A 17,285-nucleotide genomic window follows, 5' to 3' on the forward strand; every position below is an offset into this window, starting at 1 on the left:
TGCCCGGGAACCGCGTGACGGCGCGCGTGGGTGTGGCGACCCGCTGGAGAGCTACCTGGACAGTCAGGACCCGCGCCGCCGCTCCTCCACCACCCACCACCCGCCTCCGTCGAGGGTCCGCACCCTGTCCCCGCTGAGGGTGTCGCCCACCCCTAGCCCCTGCCCTGGTAGCCTGGTCCCCGCGAGAGAGCGCCGGCGCTCCGGACCCTAGGTGACCCCTATTCGCTTACAAAGCATAAAGCAGGGGCCGAGGCTCCCAGGCCCTGGGATCAGCTGCCCGCCGCATCCCCGCTCCTACTCTGAGGACAGTGACTCCTCAGCTTTCTCAGCGCGGAGCCGCCCCCTTGGTGCCCGCAGCGAGGATGAGGCACTAGGCCGGGAGGAAGAGACCCAGACGGGGGCTGACCACCACCACCTGGCCTCTCCGAGACGGCCCCCTGCCCCGCGCAGCCAGTCCCGGGACGGGCTGGATCCGAGTCGGCCCCGGGGAGCTCCAGGAGAGAGGGGAGCCCAGCTGCGGCCCTCAGCCCTGCCCGGTGGGCGCAGAAGCAGACTGGGCGCAAGGATGGAGATGGGCAGCACTCGTGGGAGCCACAGGGCAGGGGCAGCGGGGCTCGGGCAGGAGCACCCCTGGGCTCTCCGTGCCCACCGCCCTGAAGCACCCTGGCTTTCCCAGTCCAACCCCAGTTTAGAGTTTAGCACCACACCCGCCAGCCTCTTCCGCACACACCAGAGCAGCTGGTCTGACGCCTGGACAAGGAGTTTCTGGCCAATGCCGGGACCCATAAGGCTGTTGCTGGCGGGACCCCCACTGGACCAGCCCCTAACCGGGCTCCAGCCCCAGACCCTCTAGCTCCTGACTCGGCCTACAGATCCTCCAGTTCCTCCTTTTCATCCCTTATTCTCTTATGTGGCAAACGTGGCCAACCTGGGGACTCTGGCCTTAAGACCAATGGGCTGCCCGGCCCGCTGTCAAGCCCTTCCCAGCTACTCCTCCGATGAAGGAAAGCCCTGCCCTGGCATGGGAGGGGCTACTAGATGCACCTGGGAGCCCCCTGACTGGTCCAGAACACTCGAGGACCTGAGCACTGGGTAGGATGGACACACAGCCAGACTGCAAACCCTCAGGCATCCCCATGCTTAAGGTCTCCCCCAGGTTCCTCCAGACCCACAGAGTTGGGGGGTGCGGGGGGAAGGGGAAGGGAGCTTGCATGCCTCCAGCCAGGTTCCTGGACCAGCCCAGCTGCCCCCAAACCCTATCCCTTCTCCTTTTCATTTGTGGCCTTAACCCCCTCTGCATCAGGGGGCCCTCTCTGCCTCTTGCGTTCCTGACCTCATGGAACCAGACTCCTCAGGAATATCACAATGGGACCTCTATTGTACATTACAGTTGAGGGATGAGCTTTGCTATTTAATTACTAATATTATTGAATGCCTTAGAGGAGGGCAGAGCAGCCTGGTATCCTGAGGATACGTGGGCCAGCAGAGCCTCTGAACAGTAAAGTTTTGCTCCAGCCAAAATGAGAGAATCTATCAAGTTAGTTTAACCAGAACCCCCCTTATCCCTGATGCTTCCTCTTAGTAATTTTGTGTCCAGTGACCCCTGTCCGTTGGCCATAAATTCCTACTTGTACTTGTTCTATTTGGAATAGAGCCCAGTTCTGTACTGATGTCTCTTTTCCCCTACTGAGATAGTTTCTGAATAAAATTTGCCTTTGCTGCTTTAACTTCTGTCTGACACTGGTTTTCTTTGACAATAGTCTGCCGTGCCCCATGATATTGCCTCGGCCCTCAGTCTGAATTCAAAACATTCTCCGCAGCTAGGAAAGGCAGCACAGGGGGGTTTTCTTCCACAGGAGGAGAGAGCTTTCAGGAACGGCCTTGAACAACAGAGATCACGAATGCCTTCCCCCTTCCTGGACCTTCCAGATACTAGGATTTTGTTTTTTCTCTCATTATTGCAAAATCAGTGTGTCCTTTTCAGCAATCATAACTTTACATTTTTGAAATCATACCTTACTTTCATTCAGACATGTCGTCAGGAAGGATTGTCTGGAAGAGGAATAAAAATATTGTCACAGGAAAACATTATTATGCAATTTAAGTAAAAAGACATGCCATGTTCAGAAATTAGGACGAAATCTTGAATTTTAAAAAAAATTCAAGGCCGGGTGCAGTGGCTCATGCTTGTAATCTCAGCACTTTGGGAGGCCGAGGCGGATCACGAGGTCACAAGATCTAGACCATTCTGGCTAACATGGTGAAACCCTGTCTCTACTAAAAATACAAAAAATTAGCCGGGCGTGGTGGTGGGCACCTACATGTAGTACCAGCTACTTGGGAGGCTGAGGCAGGAGAATGGCGTGAACCCAGGAGGTGGAGTTTGCAGTGAGCAGAGATGGCGCCACTGCACTCCAGCCTGGGCAACAGAGCCAGACTCCATCTCCAAAAAAAAAAAAAAAATTCAAAATGGGTTTACACAGATCAGCTTGCTTTACTGAAGTGCGTACACCAGGAGAAACATAAGGAAGCATAAGGAAGGCTGTTGTTGCAAGCTGCAAGCAATCCAGAAAGCCAAATAAAATAATCAACAGACAGCAGCAAGACCCCCAAAGGGGGTCAAGAGTCCAATCTGCCAGGAGTGGGCAGGGAGTTCAGAGTCCCTGTGATGTGTCCACCCCAAACTTGTTTGGGGCAGAAATCACAAGTTTAGGAATGAAACAAGTTTTTGGGTCAGACATATGAGGGTGATCAGAAGTGTGATTGCAGACGGTCCCAAAAGAGAACAAGCCCTTTCTTGTGGGCATTTGTGTGTGATGCACACAGTCTAGCCAGCATCCATGATGTTTTCATAGTTTGGGATCCCATGCAGGCATGTCCTAATCTGCAATGATTCCAGAGTCTGAGTTCTGTTTATTGTGCTTATAGAGTTTTTCGTTCAGCACAGTTTGTGCTGAGGCTGAAAGAGCCAGCAGCAGATAGTATAAGGTTTCATCTCAGAGTCAGGTCCAGGCAATTAGGATCTGTGAGTTAGCATTCCCCACAAAAAGCCAACAGCTTTTGTTCCGCTGTAGCAAAGCCAAAGCCCTGAAGAGTGGGAAAGCAGTGTTGCTGGTCCCAGTGACGGGCAAGGCTTTCCTAAGCCCTGTTTGGCTTGTTATTTGCTGAGTCCAAATGGATCCACTCAAAAATATGCTCAGAGGCCAGAAAATCATCAGCCTCTAAGGCGCAGGCATCTGATCTTACAAGAGCTCATTAGGAACTAAAAACTAATATTTAAAATTCTAAAAGTGTATCTCCAATTAGAGAGTGCCTGTCTTTTCATATTGTCTCCCTTTTATCAGAGGCTCCCATAGGTGAAAATCATAGTAAAAATTGTCAGTTATAGAAATTATTTTCCTTTTAATACTCAAAAACTTGCATTTCAATTCCCTCACCAGCTGCAGCAAGCAAGGCAGTTGTATACCATCCTGGGTTTTGTTTGCTTTTGGCAGCTTTCCTGATCAGGATGATTCCTCCAATGTTTATGAAATTACAAGCATAGAATATGTTTTTTATCATCTATCTAGATGCAGTAGCCATAAGACACAAAGCCAGCTTTTAAAAACTCCCTTTCATTTCAAGTTTTTAAAATTTTCCATTCCATTGCAAGTTTACGCAAACCTCCAACAGTGCAATTGGCATTTGAGAGTTAACATGGAATGGGGGATGGGAGGCTCTCACAACATCTGAAATGGGTTTTTCTTTTCTTTCTTCTTCTTTTTTTCTTGTTTTTAGAAGTTTTTCTTTTTTCCAGTTTATCTAATGCTTTGCCCCAGCCCTAGTACCTAATTTAACTTTTTGTAGAAGAGAACAACACAAACTTTTAGCATTTTAGGTCCACCTGAAATTCACCTTTGGGAATGCTTGGGCCCCTTCTTTTCCTACCTGGAGGGAAAAATAAAAACCTAAGGCAACACCTGGGCTTTTTGTTTTTTGCCCAACTGGCAGGTGTTTACCAGTTTACTCTTCCACTGCCAGGATTTGAAAGAACACAGGCTTTCCACGCAAGTTTCCCTTTAGAGGTTGGAGAATGTGCTGTGCACTGTTGAGAATTTGATGCTACACTGTTTTGTATTTATCTTTTCTTAATAAATATATGTAACATAAAATTTGCCATTATAAGTATTTCGAGTTACAATTCAGTGGCATTAACGACATTTACAATGTTGTACAGCCATCACTGCTATCTATTTCCAAAATTTTTTCAAGAATGACTACACCCCAGATCTGAAGCTATTCTGGAGCAAAAACACACATCCGGATGGCACTTCCATCACTCACATACACACAACCCTGTAAACCCCAGCTTCCATTGCTCACACACACACACCCTGCAGGTCCCGCTTCCATCGCTCACATACACACACGCTGCAGATCCCAGCTTGTAGTGGAGGTGATTTTGTTTCCTGTGATTCCTTAAAACTCAGGAAGTCTGCTCCAAGTTCTCTTTGCCAGTGGAATAACATTACAGTGCCCTCCTTGACAAGGAAATTTTAGTGATTGGCACCTGCTTTGGCTCTTACTCATTGTGAAAAGTGGTGATTTCACAACTGTGATAGTTATCTATTGCTGCATAAAAATTACAACAAACTTGGCGGCTCAAAACAACACACATTTCTTATCACACAGTGTTTATGAATGAGGAGTCCAGGCGCAGCTTAGCAGGTCCTCTGCTCAGGGGGCCCCCTGAGGCTGTAATCTGGGTGTCTGATAGGCTGGACGAGGGAAGAATCTGTTCTTGGCAGAATTTCAGTTCCACGGGCTGAAGGACTGAGGGCCTCAATTTCCACTTCTCTTGACAAGAGGCTGCCCTCGGTGCTCTGCCCTTTGGACATGTGGACCCTCTAAGTTCAGTGCAGTGAGTAGGAGCAGATATGTGAGCACTGGAGTGCTTTAGAGAGGTATTTCTGGATAAAAAGCACTGATGTCTAAAGACATGGAATTATCGTTCTCAACAGAGCAACACCAGTACTGAGAAGGCAAATTCATCATCTACTGGTACCTACTTCTATGCCTGCAATAGCTATTTTTGTCTCAATTTTTAAATTATTCTTTAGCTTCCCAGCTGCTAGAAGTGGAACAGTTATCTTTGCGAATGAAAATGACTAACCCCTCCTGACAATTCCAACTCCCTGCCAACCAAGGCTCAATATTTCTCATTTGTTTTAATTTCAAAGGAATATATATGATTGTAAGACCAGGCATCCGTGGCTCACACCTGTAATCCCAGCACTTTGGAAGGTTGAGGCGGGCAGATCGCCTGAGGTCAGGAGTTCAAGACCAGCCTAGCCAACAGGGTGAAACCCCATCTCTACTAAAAATACAAAAAATTAGCCAGGTGTGGTGGTGCGTGCCTGTAATCCCAGCTTACTCAAGAGGCTGAGGCAGAAGAATCACTTGAACCCGGGGGACACAGGTTACAGTGAGTCAATGTTGCTCCACTACACTCCAGTCTAAGGAACAGAGTGAGACTCTGTCTCAAAATATATATATATATATGATTGTAAAATGACTTCAATACAACTGTCAATACAACAGTGTAAGGCATATTGTTAAAGAAAAAAAGTGCTAAACCAAATATAATATGTACCTTATGGTGGGAAAGAAAAAGAGAGAATAACAAGCTGTATTTCTACTTGGTTTGGTATGCATAAATATATCTGGAAGGGTGAATAAAGAAACCAACAAAGCATATTATAGGGGTGAGGGTGGAGAAGTGACCCAGATGTTTTCAAACCTTTTATTTATTATATTTTTTTGAAGAGGTATGGAACCAGCAATTTACCTGTTGAAAAAAAGTACTTGGTTTAAATTACGACAAAAAGGCCTGACACAGCAACTCACTCCCGTAATCCCAGCGCTGTGGGAGCCTCAGGCAACAAAAATTAGCCAGATGTGGTGATGTACGCCTATAGTGCCAGCTACTCAGGAGGCTGAGGCAGGAGGATCGCTTGAGCCCGGGAGGCAGAGGATGCAATGAGTCGAGATCACGCCACTACACTCCAGCCTGAGCAACACAGTGAGACCCTGTCTCAAATTTTAAAAATAAATAAATAAATAATAATTTTAAAAATTAAAAAATTGTTCCCTACACAGCATCCTAATGTCCCTATCAATGCTAGAGATCATTCCCAATATTCTTATAGCAATTTCCAGCCAGGGCTTCTCAGCCTCAGTCCTATTGATTTTGAAGCCACTTAATTCTTTGTTACGAGTTGTTTATCAGCATCCCTGGCCTATTCACCCAGGTATGAAAATCAAAAATGTCTATTGACATTGCCAAATGTCCCCTGGTCCGAAATCTCCCTGAGTTGAAGACCACTTTACTAGACTCTCTCTATGCATATTGCTACATCTGCATATCAAAATACACATATATGGTAATTTGCAGCATTTTTCATAGCTTTTCTTCATTCTTAAATTGATTCTTCCAAAAATATACTTTATTTTTGAAAACGATAAAACAAAAGCTTCAACTATGAACTGACAAAATAGAGGTGAGTTGGTACCGGTGGGCCAATTCTTAACGTGGACATTTTAAAATGCTGTTTTCCATATTACATCAAAATGATTTGCAATAAGAAATTGAAAGGGGGTGCAAAGGAGAGTGCAAAGCATGTACTGAGGTCTTTCTACAGGTACGTGATAGAACGCTGATTCAACATGATAAAATGTACTTTGCAACGGCGGCCTTCAAGGTGTGCTAGAGCAAGTGTACCCCAAGGAACCTGTGAAAATCATTTTTTAATTATTCTAAACAGAAAAAGTGGTACCCACTTAAATAAGCACAAAGTAAAACTTCATGGTAAGATCTGCTGTAAAGCTACTTGCTATAGCCCACAGATTCAGTTTGTTCAACAACCTCCCTCATTGACAGAAAAAGTCAGCAAATAAGACTTAGGACAAAAATATTTTCTATCAACCTCCACATGAAAAGACCACAGCTTTAATGATTTTTACAATCCTTAAGCTTAATCACTGGTCAGTACAGATTTCCATATCAAGATCAAGTCATGAACTGTTCACAATAGCTATTCTATACTAAGATGCTAAACGTTTTCTTTCCAGTATGTATCCCTATGAGGGAAATAAAATAGCAGGAAGTTTTCCTCTTTGCCTGTGAGGGGATTTATGAAAAGCCTTCTAATCTACAAGTGTTCTTCTGCGAAACTAAAATACATTATGAAGTCAAACAGGTAAATTAACAACAAAACCAAACTGATCTCAACAAAGTCTTGTTTCCAAAGTAAAATCTATTAAGAACAAGTAATATACAAGCACAAGAAATTACAAGAAATGAGGATCATAGTTAGTTACAGATGCAAAGTAGTATCTAGTATCCCAAGCTTTTGGACATAATAATGAAAATCAAATTAATAAGTTAGTTCAAATATTATGTACAATTTTGATAAGCTGGTGACATGTTATTTGAATACACACCATATGTGGTAAACCTAAAAGTATATTACCTTTTCTCCTCCTTTAATATTTGTAGATACACGCCAAGATGGGAAAAAAAGTATTTCCATTTAGGTACTAATAACAGAGAATAACAGAATTTCTACTGTGTCTATTTCACACTGTTAAAAAAAAGTTGGCCGGGCACAGTGGCTCATGCCTGTAATCCCAGGACTTTGGGAGGCTGAGGTGGGTGGATCACAAGGTCAGGAGTTAGAGACCAGCCTGGCCAACATAGTGAAACACTGTCTCTTCTTAAATTCAAAAATTAGCAGGACATGGTGGTGCACACCTGTAGACCTAGCCACTCAGGAGGCTGAGGCAGAAGAATCCCTTGAACCCAGGAGGCAGAGGTTACGGTGAGCCGAGATTGTGCCACTGCACTCCAGCCTGGGCAACAGAGTGAGACTCCATCTCAATAAATACATAAATAAATAAATAAAAGGCCAGGCGTGGTGGCGCACACCTGTAATCCCAGCACTTTGGGAGGCCAAGGCAGGCAGATCACAAGATCAAGAGATCGAGACCATCCTGGCCAACATGGTAAAACTGTCTCTACAAAAAATACAAAAATTAGCTGGGTGTGGTGGTGTGCACCTGTAGTCCCAGCTACTCGGGAGGCTGAGGCAGGAGAATAGCTTGAACCAGGAAGGTGGAGGTTGCAGTGAGCTGTGCCACTGCACTCCAGCCTGGTGACAGAGTGAGACTCTGTCTCAAAAAAAAAAAAAAAAAAATTAAGGTGTATTTTCCTTTAAGAAAGAAAAAAATAAACTGCAAGAAGTTTAATTTATAAAAGTTTAATATCGACTTATTTATAAAAATGAAAAAAAAGTTTTAAAACAGATCCCATACAATTATCCTGTGGTCTCCCTACTGATCAGGAACTACGGAAGACACTTAAGGAAGGGATGCTGGGTCAAAAACAAAGCCTAACCCGCGGGATGTATGTTGCTCTAAAAATCTGATTTGCAGGAAAACTAGTTGCTTGTCCTAGGTTTAAGCTAATTACAAAATCCGTTTTCTTAGTGGTCCAGATATTTTGCCAATTTTTCCATCTCAAGTTGATTTCCACATTCATTACAGTCAACAAACGTTGTCATTGGTTCACCAACACTGCAGGCTTGTACCTGTGTGGAAGTGCAATTCTTCTTTTTACATTTGCCACATGTGAGCGAATCAGGCTGGGTTCCACCTGTCTTGGCCATCTGATGCTCTCTGATGGCTTCTTTCGTCAAGTTTTTGTGCATCTCTTTGAGCTCATCGCTAGCCATTTCTTCTGCGGTCATTCTAGCAAGTAAGTCAGGAGGAATATTCCCACACGATGCATTTTTCCTTAAACTTGGATTCTTTGCATCTGTAAGATTTGATATCTTACTTTGGACTCTATTTTTGTGCTTCATGCCTGTATTCCCTCTTTCTGGATCTACAGCTTCCTCAATTCGAGATCCTAATTCTTCCTCATCAGCTCCCGTTTCAATGCAGTCATCTCCTGTTCGAAGAGCTGCAGCAAGCATCTCCCTGTACTTCATCCGCACAGAATTAGAAGCGCTTCGTGCCGAGGAACAGATGAAACAAATATCTCAAGCATTTGTCTTATCCTTTCTGCTGCTTAAATTGCCGCTGGAGCTACTTTCTTTTGCTATTCTGTGATGTCATTGCAGGTTCTATTCGCTTTTCGTTGGGGTCTTTCTCAGTTGATGGCTCATCTGGTAACTTTTTCCAGGATTTGACGAAAGACTTTGCTAGAGATGTAACTTCTTCATCTGTACTCTGCTTGAGACTAACATTAAGTAACATTCCAGTTCCTGTGGACCGCAGTAATTCCAGAATATTCCGAAGCTCGGTTAACAAACCCAGTGCTCCGGCCGTGTTCTTCTCCTGCACCATCTCGTCCATCTTCTTAGCACTGCGGGCCACCTCATCCTCCGTGGCTCCGGCAGGTCTCCTCCGTGCCTAGCCCGCTGGCAAGGGGAAGCGGGCGAAGCTGGAGCAGAGGAGAGGGCGGGAAGCAGCCCCGGCGCGGCAAGACCCACCACCGCAGGCTGGGCCTAGGCCTCCTCCTAGACCAATCCCGCCCACGGCTCTTCCTCCCCAGGCAGCGCCAACCCAGCTCCGCACCCTCCCAGCTTCATTCAAGTATGACTGACGAATAAAAATTATATATATTTAGGATATGCAACATGATTTTTTGTTTTGTTGTGTTTTATACAAATAAGAAAACTAAAGTTCAGAGAAATATTGCATTTTGAATGCCTAACTTTTCTCTCAATGCTCTTTCAACATTGCTTTTATTTTTGATTGACAAATCATAAACATTTATGGAGTATAATGTGATGTGTATATATATATATATACACACACATATATATATACACACACACACACCAAATATGGGATGATTAAATCAAGCTGATTAACCTATCCATCACCTCACTTGTTTTGTTTACCACAGAACCATCAAGTCCAAATCCCTTTTTTTTTTTTTTTTTTGAGACAGGGTCTCGCTCTGCTGCCCAGGCTGGAGTGCAGAGACACAATCTCGGCTTACTGCAGCCCTGACCTTCCAGGCTCAAGTGATCCTCCCACCTCAGCCTCCCGAGTAACTAGGATGACAGGCTCGTACCACAACACCCAGCTAATTTTGTTTTATTATTTTCTTGTGTGTGTGGCAATAGGGATCCCCTATGTTGCCCAGGCTGGTCTCAAACTCTTGGGCTTTAGTGATCCACCCACCTTGGCCTCCCAAAGTGTTAGGATTACAGGTGTGAGCCACCATGCCTGGCCTCTTCTTTTTTAATGCAGGCTTTTCTTGCTATAAATTTCCCTCTTAGAACTGCTTTTGCTGCATCCCCTAAGTTTTGTTATGTTTTGTTTCCATTTTTATTTGTCTCAAAATGTTTCATTTTCCCCTTTGATTTCTTCTTTTACCCATTGATTGCTTAGAAGCATGTTGTTTAATTTCCATGTATCTGGGAACTTTCCCGTTTTTCTCCCATTATTGATTTCCAGTTTCATACCATTGTGGTCCAAAAAGAAACTTGATATGATCTATATCTTCTCAAATTTATTAAGATTTGCTTTGTGGCCCAACATTTGCTCTGTCCTGGAGAATGTTCCATGTGTGCTTGAGAAGATGTGCATTCTGTTGTTATTGGATGGAATGTTCTATTTATGTCTGTTAAGTCCATTTGGTCTAAAGTTTAGTTCAAGTCTAATGTTTTCTTACTGTTTTCCTGTCTGAATGATCTATCCATTGTTGAAAGTGGAGTATTAAAGTCCCTTGCTATTATTGTATTGCCGTCTATTCCTCCCTTTAGATCTATGAATATTTGCCTTATATATTTAAGTGTACCCGATGTTGGGTGCATATTATTTACAACTGTTCTATCCTCTTTATGAATTGACTCCTCTATCATTATATAATAACCATCTTTGTCCTGTTAGTTTTTGACTTAAATCCTAGTTTGTCTAGTATAACTACCCCTGTGCTCTTTGCTTTCCATTTGCATGGAATATCTTTTCTCATCCCTTCACTTTCAGTCTGTCTGTAGCTTTAAAGGTGAAGTGAGTCTCTTGTAGCAACATATAGTTGGGTCTTGTTTTTTCTTTTCTTTTCTTTTTTTTTTTCTTTTTTTTTGAGACTCAGTCTCACTCTGTCTCCCACACTAGAGTGCAGTGGCGCAGTCTCGACTCACTGCAACTCTGCCTCCCAGGTTCAAGCAATTCTCCTGCCTCAGCCTCCCTAGTAGCTGCAACCACAGGCATTCGCCACCACACTCAGCTAATTTTTGTATTTTTAGTAGAGACGGGGTTTTGCTATGTTGGCCAGGCTGCTCTCGAACTCCCAGCTCCAAGCAGTCCACCCACATCTGCCTCCCAAAGTGCTGGGATTACAGGTATGAGCCACCAGGCCTGGCCTTGTTTTTGTATTTTTTTAAATCCATAAAGCCACCCTGTGTCTTTTGATCAGCAAATTTAGTTCATTTACATTTAAAGTAATTATTGATAGAGAAGGATTGAGTATTGTCATTTTGTTCATTGTTTTCTGGTTGCTTTGCAGCTCTTTTACTATTTTTTTCCTCTCTTGCTGTCTTTATTTGTGATTTGAGGATTTTCAGTTGTGGTATGCTTTGATTCCTTTCTCTTCATCTTAGTGTATCTGCTAAGTTTTTGCTTCATGATTGCTATGAGGCATATTAAAACATCTTATAGTTATACTAGTCCATTTTAAGCTAATAACAACTTAACTTTGATTCTGTATAAAAGCTCTGCACACACACATACACATTGTTTTTGATATCACACTTTACATCTTTTATGTTGTGTATCACTTAATGAGTTATTGTAAAGTTATTCTTAATACTTTTGACTACACATGTACCTTTACCAGTGAATTTTATACTTTCATATGTTTTCATATGATTAATTAGCAGCCTTTCATTTTCAGTTTGAAGAACTCCTTTTAGTATTTCTTGTAAGGCAAGTCTAGTGTTAATGGACTTCCTCCCTCAGTTTGTGTGAAGAAGTCTTTATCCCTCCCTTATTTATGAAGGAGAGTTTTGCCAAGTAATGTATTATTATTTTGGTTTTTTAATAGGATCATACTATAAACATTGTTCTGAAGTTTGTTTTTTTGTACTTACAGTTATCCTGCACACCTCTTCATTACACACAGATACAACTATACAGACAGATACAACTCATTCTGCTTAACCGTCACATGTAACCATAATTTAAAATCTCATTATTGATAAACTTATAGATTCTTTTCAGTTTTTTTATATTATAAATTATGCTACAGAAAAATCTTTGAATATGTGAATATAATATCCATGCTTGTGTGACTACTTTTGTAGACTATAAGTGGATTCATTGAGGCAAACAGTATGTACTTTTTTATAAAGCATAAATATTCCCAATTTTTTGGTCAACAAAATTACATCAACTTACCAGTAAATGAGGGGACCCACTTCTCCACACTCACACCAACCCTAAATATTATTTAATCTATTTAATTTTATAAAACTTAGAGGTTAAAAATAAGAAGTCTCAGCTTTGCAAGATGAAAAGAGTGTGAGGATGGGCGGTGGTAATGGTAACAGAGCAACATAAATGTCTAATACCACTAAACTGCACTCTTCAGTGTATTTTGCTGCAATTTTTAAAAAATAAAAAACATGGCCCTCATACAAAAATGTACCACCTCACTTTCTCAGTAAAATTATTTTAGCAAGGTTCTGGTGGTAACAGAAATCAAAACCTTAAAAACATGCACATTCTTCAAATCAGTAATTTCATTTCTAGAAATGTATTCTAGAAAATCTGGCAAGGGAATAATATTATAAGGGGAATAATATCATAAATACATTTGGCATGAAGTTTTTCAAACAATGACAAGTGGAAAACCACCTCAATGTTTCAGAATACGGGACTGATTAAATATCACTGCGTATCACCACACAATTAGCTATTTACAATTATGATCTAGACGAAGAATTGAAACATGAAATTTTGTTCCAGTATTTTGTTTTGTTGAAAAAAGCAGATCACAAAACAGTGTATGTGTGTGTGTGTGTATGTAATGCTTTTCAAGTGATTAATCTAGACAATTATCTGACAAGCATCCAGAGATCATGTTAAAACTTTACGCAGATGAAGCTTGCGGAACCTGTCTGAACACTTTATTCACACAAAAAACTACATCCACCATCTCTGAGTGCTCATTCTGGGCCAGGTCTTTTATGTATACAGCTCATTTAGTCCTCACAGCATCCCTTCATGGTAGACACTTTCATTATTTCTGTTGTGTAAATAATGACTCAGGAAAATTGAGTGCCAGGCCCAGGCTCACAGCCAGGCCTGGACTGGGCTTGGCTTACCTGGTGGGAGATGCAAGGGCTCAGGGTGATCTCCAGAGTGGGAGATGCTACACAGATGTGGAAACCTACCATCATTTCTCCAGAGGAGGGAATGCACGGTACAGCCCATGCTGTCTGACAGTGGGAGGGAGAGGAAAAAAAAGGAATGAGTCCCAAACCCCTTTTGTTTCTTTCTATGGCTCCCAGGAGCTTGTTTTTCACCAAGATTGTAGGATGTTGGTTTTCAAGGCTACCATGTAGCTGGGAGGATGTGATGACCATAGAGCAAATAAGAACATTATAAATCTCACTATTCTAACCAAAATTCAGCCTATGTTCTTGAATAAATGCTCCAAGATTACAGCAAACATTTGGATATTTTCCAGAGTTCTGAAAAAGTTGCTTCTATTTTTCTGAGTTGCTTTTATGAAGACAGGAATTTTAGAAGGTTCCTAGCTTGCCATTTTTACTGACATCACTTCCAAATACACTTCTTTTTTTTTTTGAGATAGAGTCTCGCTTTGTTGTCCAGGCTGGAGTACAATGGTGCAGTCTTGGCTCACTGCAACCTCTGCCTCCCAAGTTCAAGCAATTCTCCTGCTTCAGTCTCCCTAGTAGCTGGGATTATAGGTCCACACCACCATGCCCAGCTAACTTTTGCATTTTTAGTAGAGATGGGGTTTTGCCATGTTGGCCAGGCAGGTCTCGAACTCCTGAACTCAGGTGATCCTACCGCATCAGCCTCCCAAAGTGCTGGGATCACAGTGTGAGCCACTGCGCCCGACCCCAAATATACTTTTAAATACATTTCTGAACTCACAAAAATGTAGAGGAAGTACAAAATGATTACACACACACATGCACGCATGCATGCAAACAATCTAGAGGTGAAACTAAAGTCATCAGTCAACACAGAAGCCAGAGATGCCCTGGAAGTGTGCCAAAACCAAAAACCTAGAGCTTTGTTAGTTAATATTGCGGCTGCCTGAGGTAGTACATAGGAATTGGGGCAATCAATAGGAAAATAAAAATACTTTCTTTTTTAAAAAGCTGGGAATGAGATGTCAATAGGGGACACTGAAATGCTCTGACACATTCCTGGGAATCTAGAATTTTTCTGGTTAACTGACTAACAGGATTTGAACCTGACAAAGTAGGAAACTGAATCTGAGACCTCCACATAAATCCAGGCACCAAAATGGGCTACATATTTAGTGGAAAAGACAAAGCTGGAAGGATATGACAAGTGAACCAATAAGCAAATCAGTCTCTGCAGGCGGTGGATTGTAAAACATTAATAATTTTAATAGTCTTCCCTAATGTTTTCTAACCAGCTTTACTTTTATGCTGGAATTTGAATTTACACCATACTCATAGTCCAAGAAAACTCAAACCAATAAATCTAACTAGAATGGTTCCTGATTGGTCCTGCTTCCACAGCCAAGCAGAAACCAAGCAAATCATCTCAATTTCGGTCTCTCAGGAAACCCAAAGTTAAAGTTTAGACAAATATGAGCTATTTATAAAATTTAACAGAGTTGAAGTGTCAAACTACCATAAGCAGGAGTCAACAGAAACCATAAAGAGAAGAACAAGACACAGAAAAATACAAATATTAAAATTATAACAAACTTTATACGCAGGAAGTAGGTTTAAAAGCATGTTTAAAGTGAAAAGATAGAGATCAACATGATGACTATGGGGAGCATTAAAAGGGGCCATTGGTCCACTCTGGAACTTCAAAGTAGGTTTTCTGAAAAAGATGATGCTTGAGCTTAGGCTTGAAGGACAGTAAATAATTAGCCAGGAGGAAAAGTGGTGAGGGAGTTTCAGAGAAAAAGATCATAATGAACAAATACATGGAAGCACTGAATAGCAGAGGGACTTCAGGGGAAATTATAAACATTTACCTATTACTACAGTAACAAAGGTAGAGCAGAGAGGAACAGGAGATGCCTGTCCATTACATTAAGAAGTATAGACATTATTTAATAGGAAATAGGAGTCAAAAAAGGATTTTAAGAAGGGAAGTCTCAGGATAATTTTGCTTTAGGTAGTCTGTGTTTCAGTGGTGAGGGCAGAGGGGCAACAATGAAGTGTCAGGGATCAGTTAGGAGGCTACTGCACAGCTTAGGTGAGAGATGTTGATGGTCTGAAAACCAGGGTGGTAGTAAGAATTGAGAGGAGAGACAGGTTTGAGAAACGGCAGAACACATTAGCACAACTTGTGATTGACTAGCTGTGTGGAAGACAGCCAAAGCAATCCTACGCAAAAAGAATGAAGCTGATGGCATCACACTACCTGACTTAAACCATCTACAAGGCTACAGTGACCAAAGCAGCATGGCCCTGGTACAAAAACAGACACACAGGCCAATGGAACAGAAGCTTTACTTCTGAGGAGTAAATGAGAAAACACCTGTCTGTGAATGCACACCTTGATGAACATGGGGTGCTCTACAAATGGAAGCATCACGAACGACAACAACTACCTTTTTATGCAAATGAAAAAGTGGAGCCCCAGAAGTGACAGAGGCTTGTTCAAGATCACACAGCAACTTGAGCATGGTGATAGGACTGAAAACCCCAAAAAAGGCCAACAGAGACTTACCTGCCCGTGGGGACACTGTGAAACTTGAATAATGGTGACAGCAAACCTGCAGGAATAGAGACAGAGTTTGGGGCCTTGGGGTTCCCTCCCAGCACAGCCCCAGGAGCAGCCCCTGTGAAAATGGCTCAGATCCCACCCACCCACACCTACCTGTCCTCCTTGGGAGGGCTGATTCCCGGGCCTCCACGGACATCTCTCCCCAGTCAGTCACCCTGCTTGTGCCAAAGTAGGCACACACTAAATTCATTCATTCACCTGCCCTCATGGAGGACATAGTCTTGGAATCCGTGATGGCAGAGCAGGAGGCCCTTAGAGAGCTCATCCTCCCTCCCCTCACCATTCAGGTGGGAGCTGGAAGTCCAGGGTTGGCAAGGGATTTATCCAAGTCACACATGGGCATGGGCAGACTCAGGTCTCCTGACTCCGTGCCTAAGGATCTTCCTGCCTCTATGTGACCTGTTTGTAGACTCTGCTCAGAAGTCATGAGCCTTGATGCTTTACCCCACCCCACCCCCCACATGCATTCCTGGTTCTGTTCCAGCTTGGGCCATACTCCCATGGTGCCCAAGGTGCTGAGTGATCCCCACCACCCTGTTCTCTCCTGGGCAAACGTCTGTCAGAGGCTGATGAGATGATGTTATGCCACATCTAACCCTGGATACCCTCTATTTAAATTTCTATAAAGCAGATCACTTACAAACTTTATGATTGTAGCCACTGGTGTATCAGTTGCTTGTGAGGCCCCTGCCCATCATCTCTGACTAAGTGGGAGAATCCCAGCCTCACAGAAAATGCTGGATGGGGGAAAGAGCCCAGCAAAGGAGTTGGGAACAAGGAAATGAGTCTCCGCAGCTGGAGAGTAGACTTGTTGGAGGGGTTTTCAGTCAACAACTGTTCTCTGGTGCCAGCTCTGTGCTAAGTCTGGTGCCTGGCACTGAGGGCACAGATCTCAACATGAAGATCAAGAAGCTTTCATCTGGTGGGAGTGATTGTCCTTGAAGCAGGAGTGTATACTTATCTCTAGACATGACCCACACAGGGAATGGGGACATACAGACAAAGAGGCCAGAACACCTGGTCCACGCAAGTCTGTTTTGTTCTCCAGTGTATTTCCTGGCTCGTAGTAGGGATGCAATGGTTGTTGAATGAATAAGTGGATGGATGAAGGAATGGAGGAGTCTTGTATGGGTGGAGTTGTCTGCCAGACATTGTTGGGGGATGGAGGGAAAAGGAGAGGCCAGACGGTGATGGCCCGGAATGCCCAGCTAAGGCACGGGAACTTTCTCCAAGGCTCCCGAGAGAAGCCATGGCAGCAC

At 43.2% G+C, this 17,285-nt stretch overlaps 1 long non-coding RNA gene and 1 pseudogene across 3 annotated transcripts in view; both read right to left on the reverse strand.

Moving 5' to 3' along the window:
- LOC101140542 (uncharacterized) overlaps positions 1 to 17,285 on the reverse strand; it is a 75,130-nt gene that overhangs the window by 11,802 nt on the left and 46,043 nt on the right. The window contains exon 10 of one of the 3 annotated variants that reach the window (XR_010130180.1): positions 9,850 to 16,015. The exons of the other annotated variants lie outside the window; for them this stretch is intronic. This is a non-coding gene — a long non-coding RNA (uncharacterized lncRNA). Of the gene's footprint in view, positions 1 to 9,849; positions 16,016 to 17,285 lie in introns of those variants that run through there. 3 annotated transcript variants of the gene reach the window in all.
- On the reverse strand, positions 5,646 to 9,748 carry LOC134756857 (transcription elongation factor A protein 1-like; annotated as a pseudogene).

Source organism: Gorilla gorilla, chromosome 13, assembly GCF_029281585.2.
Source record: "Gorilla gorilla gorilla isolate KB3781 chromosome 13, NHGRI_mGorGor1-v2.1_pri, whole genome shotgun sequence".
NCBI lineage: Eukaryota > Metazoa > Chordata > Mammalia > Primates > Hominidae > Gorilla > Gorilla gorilla.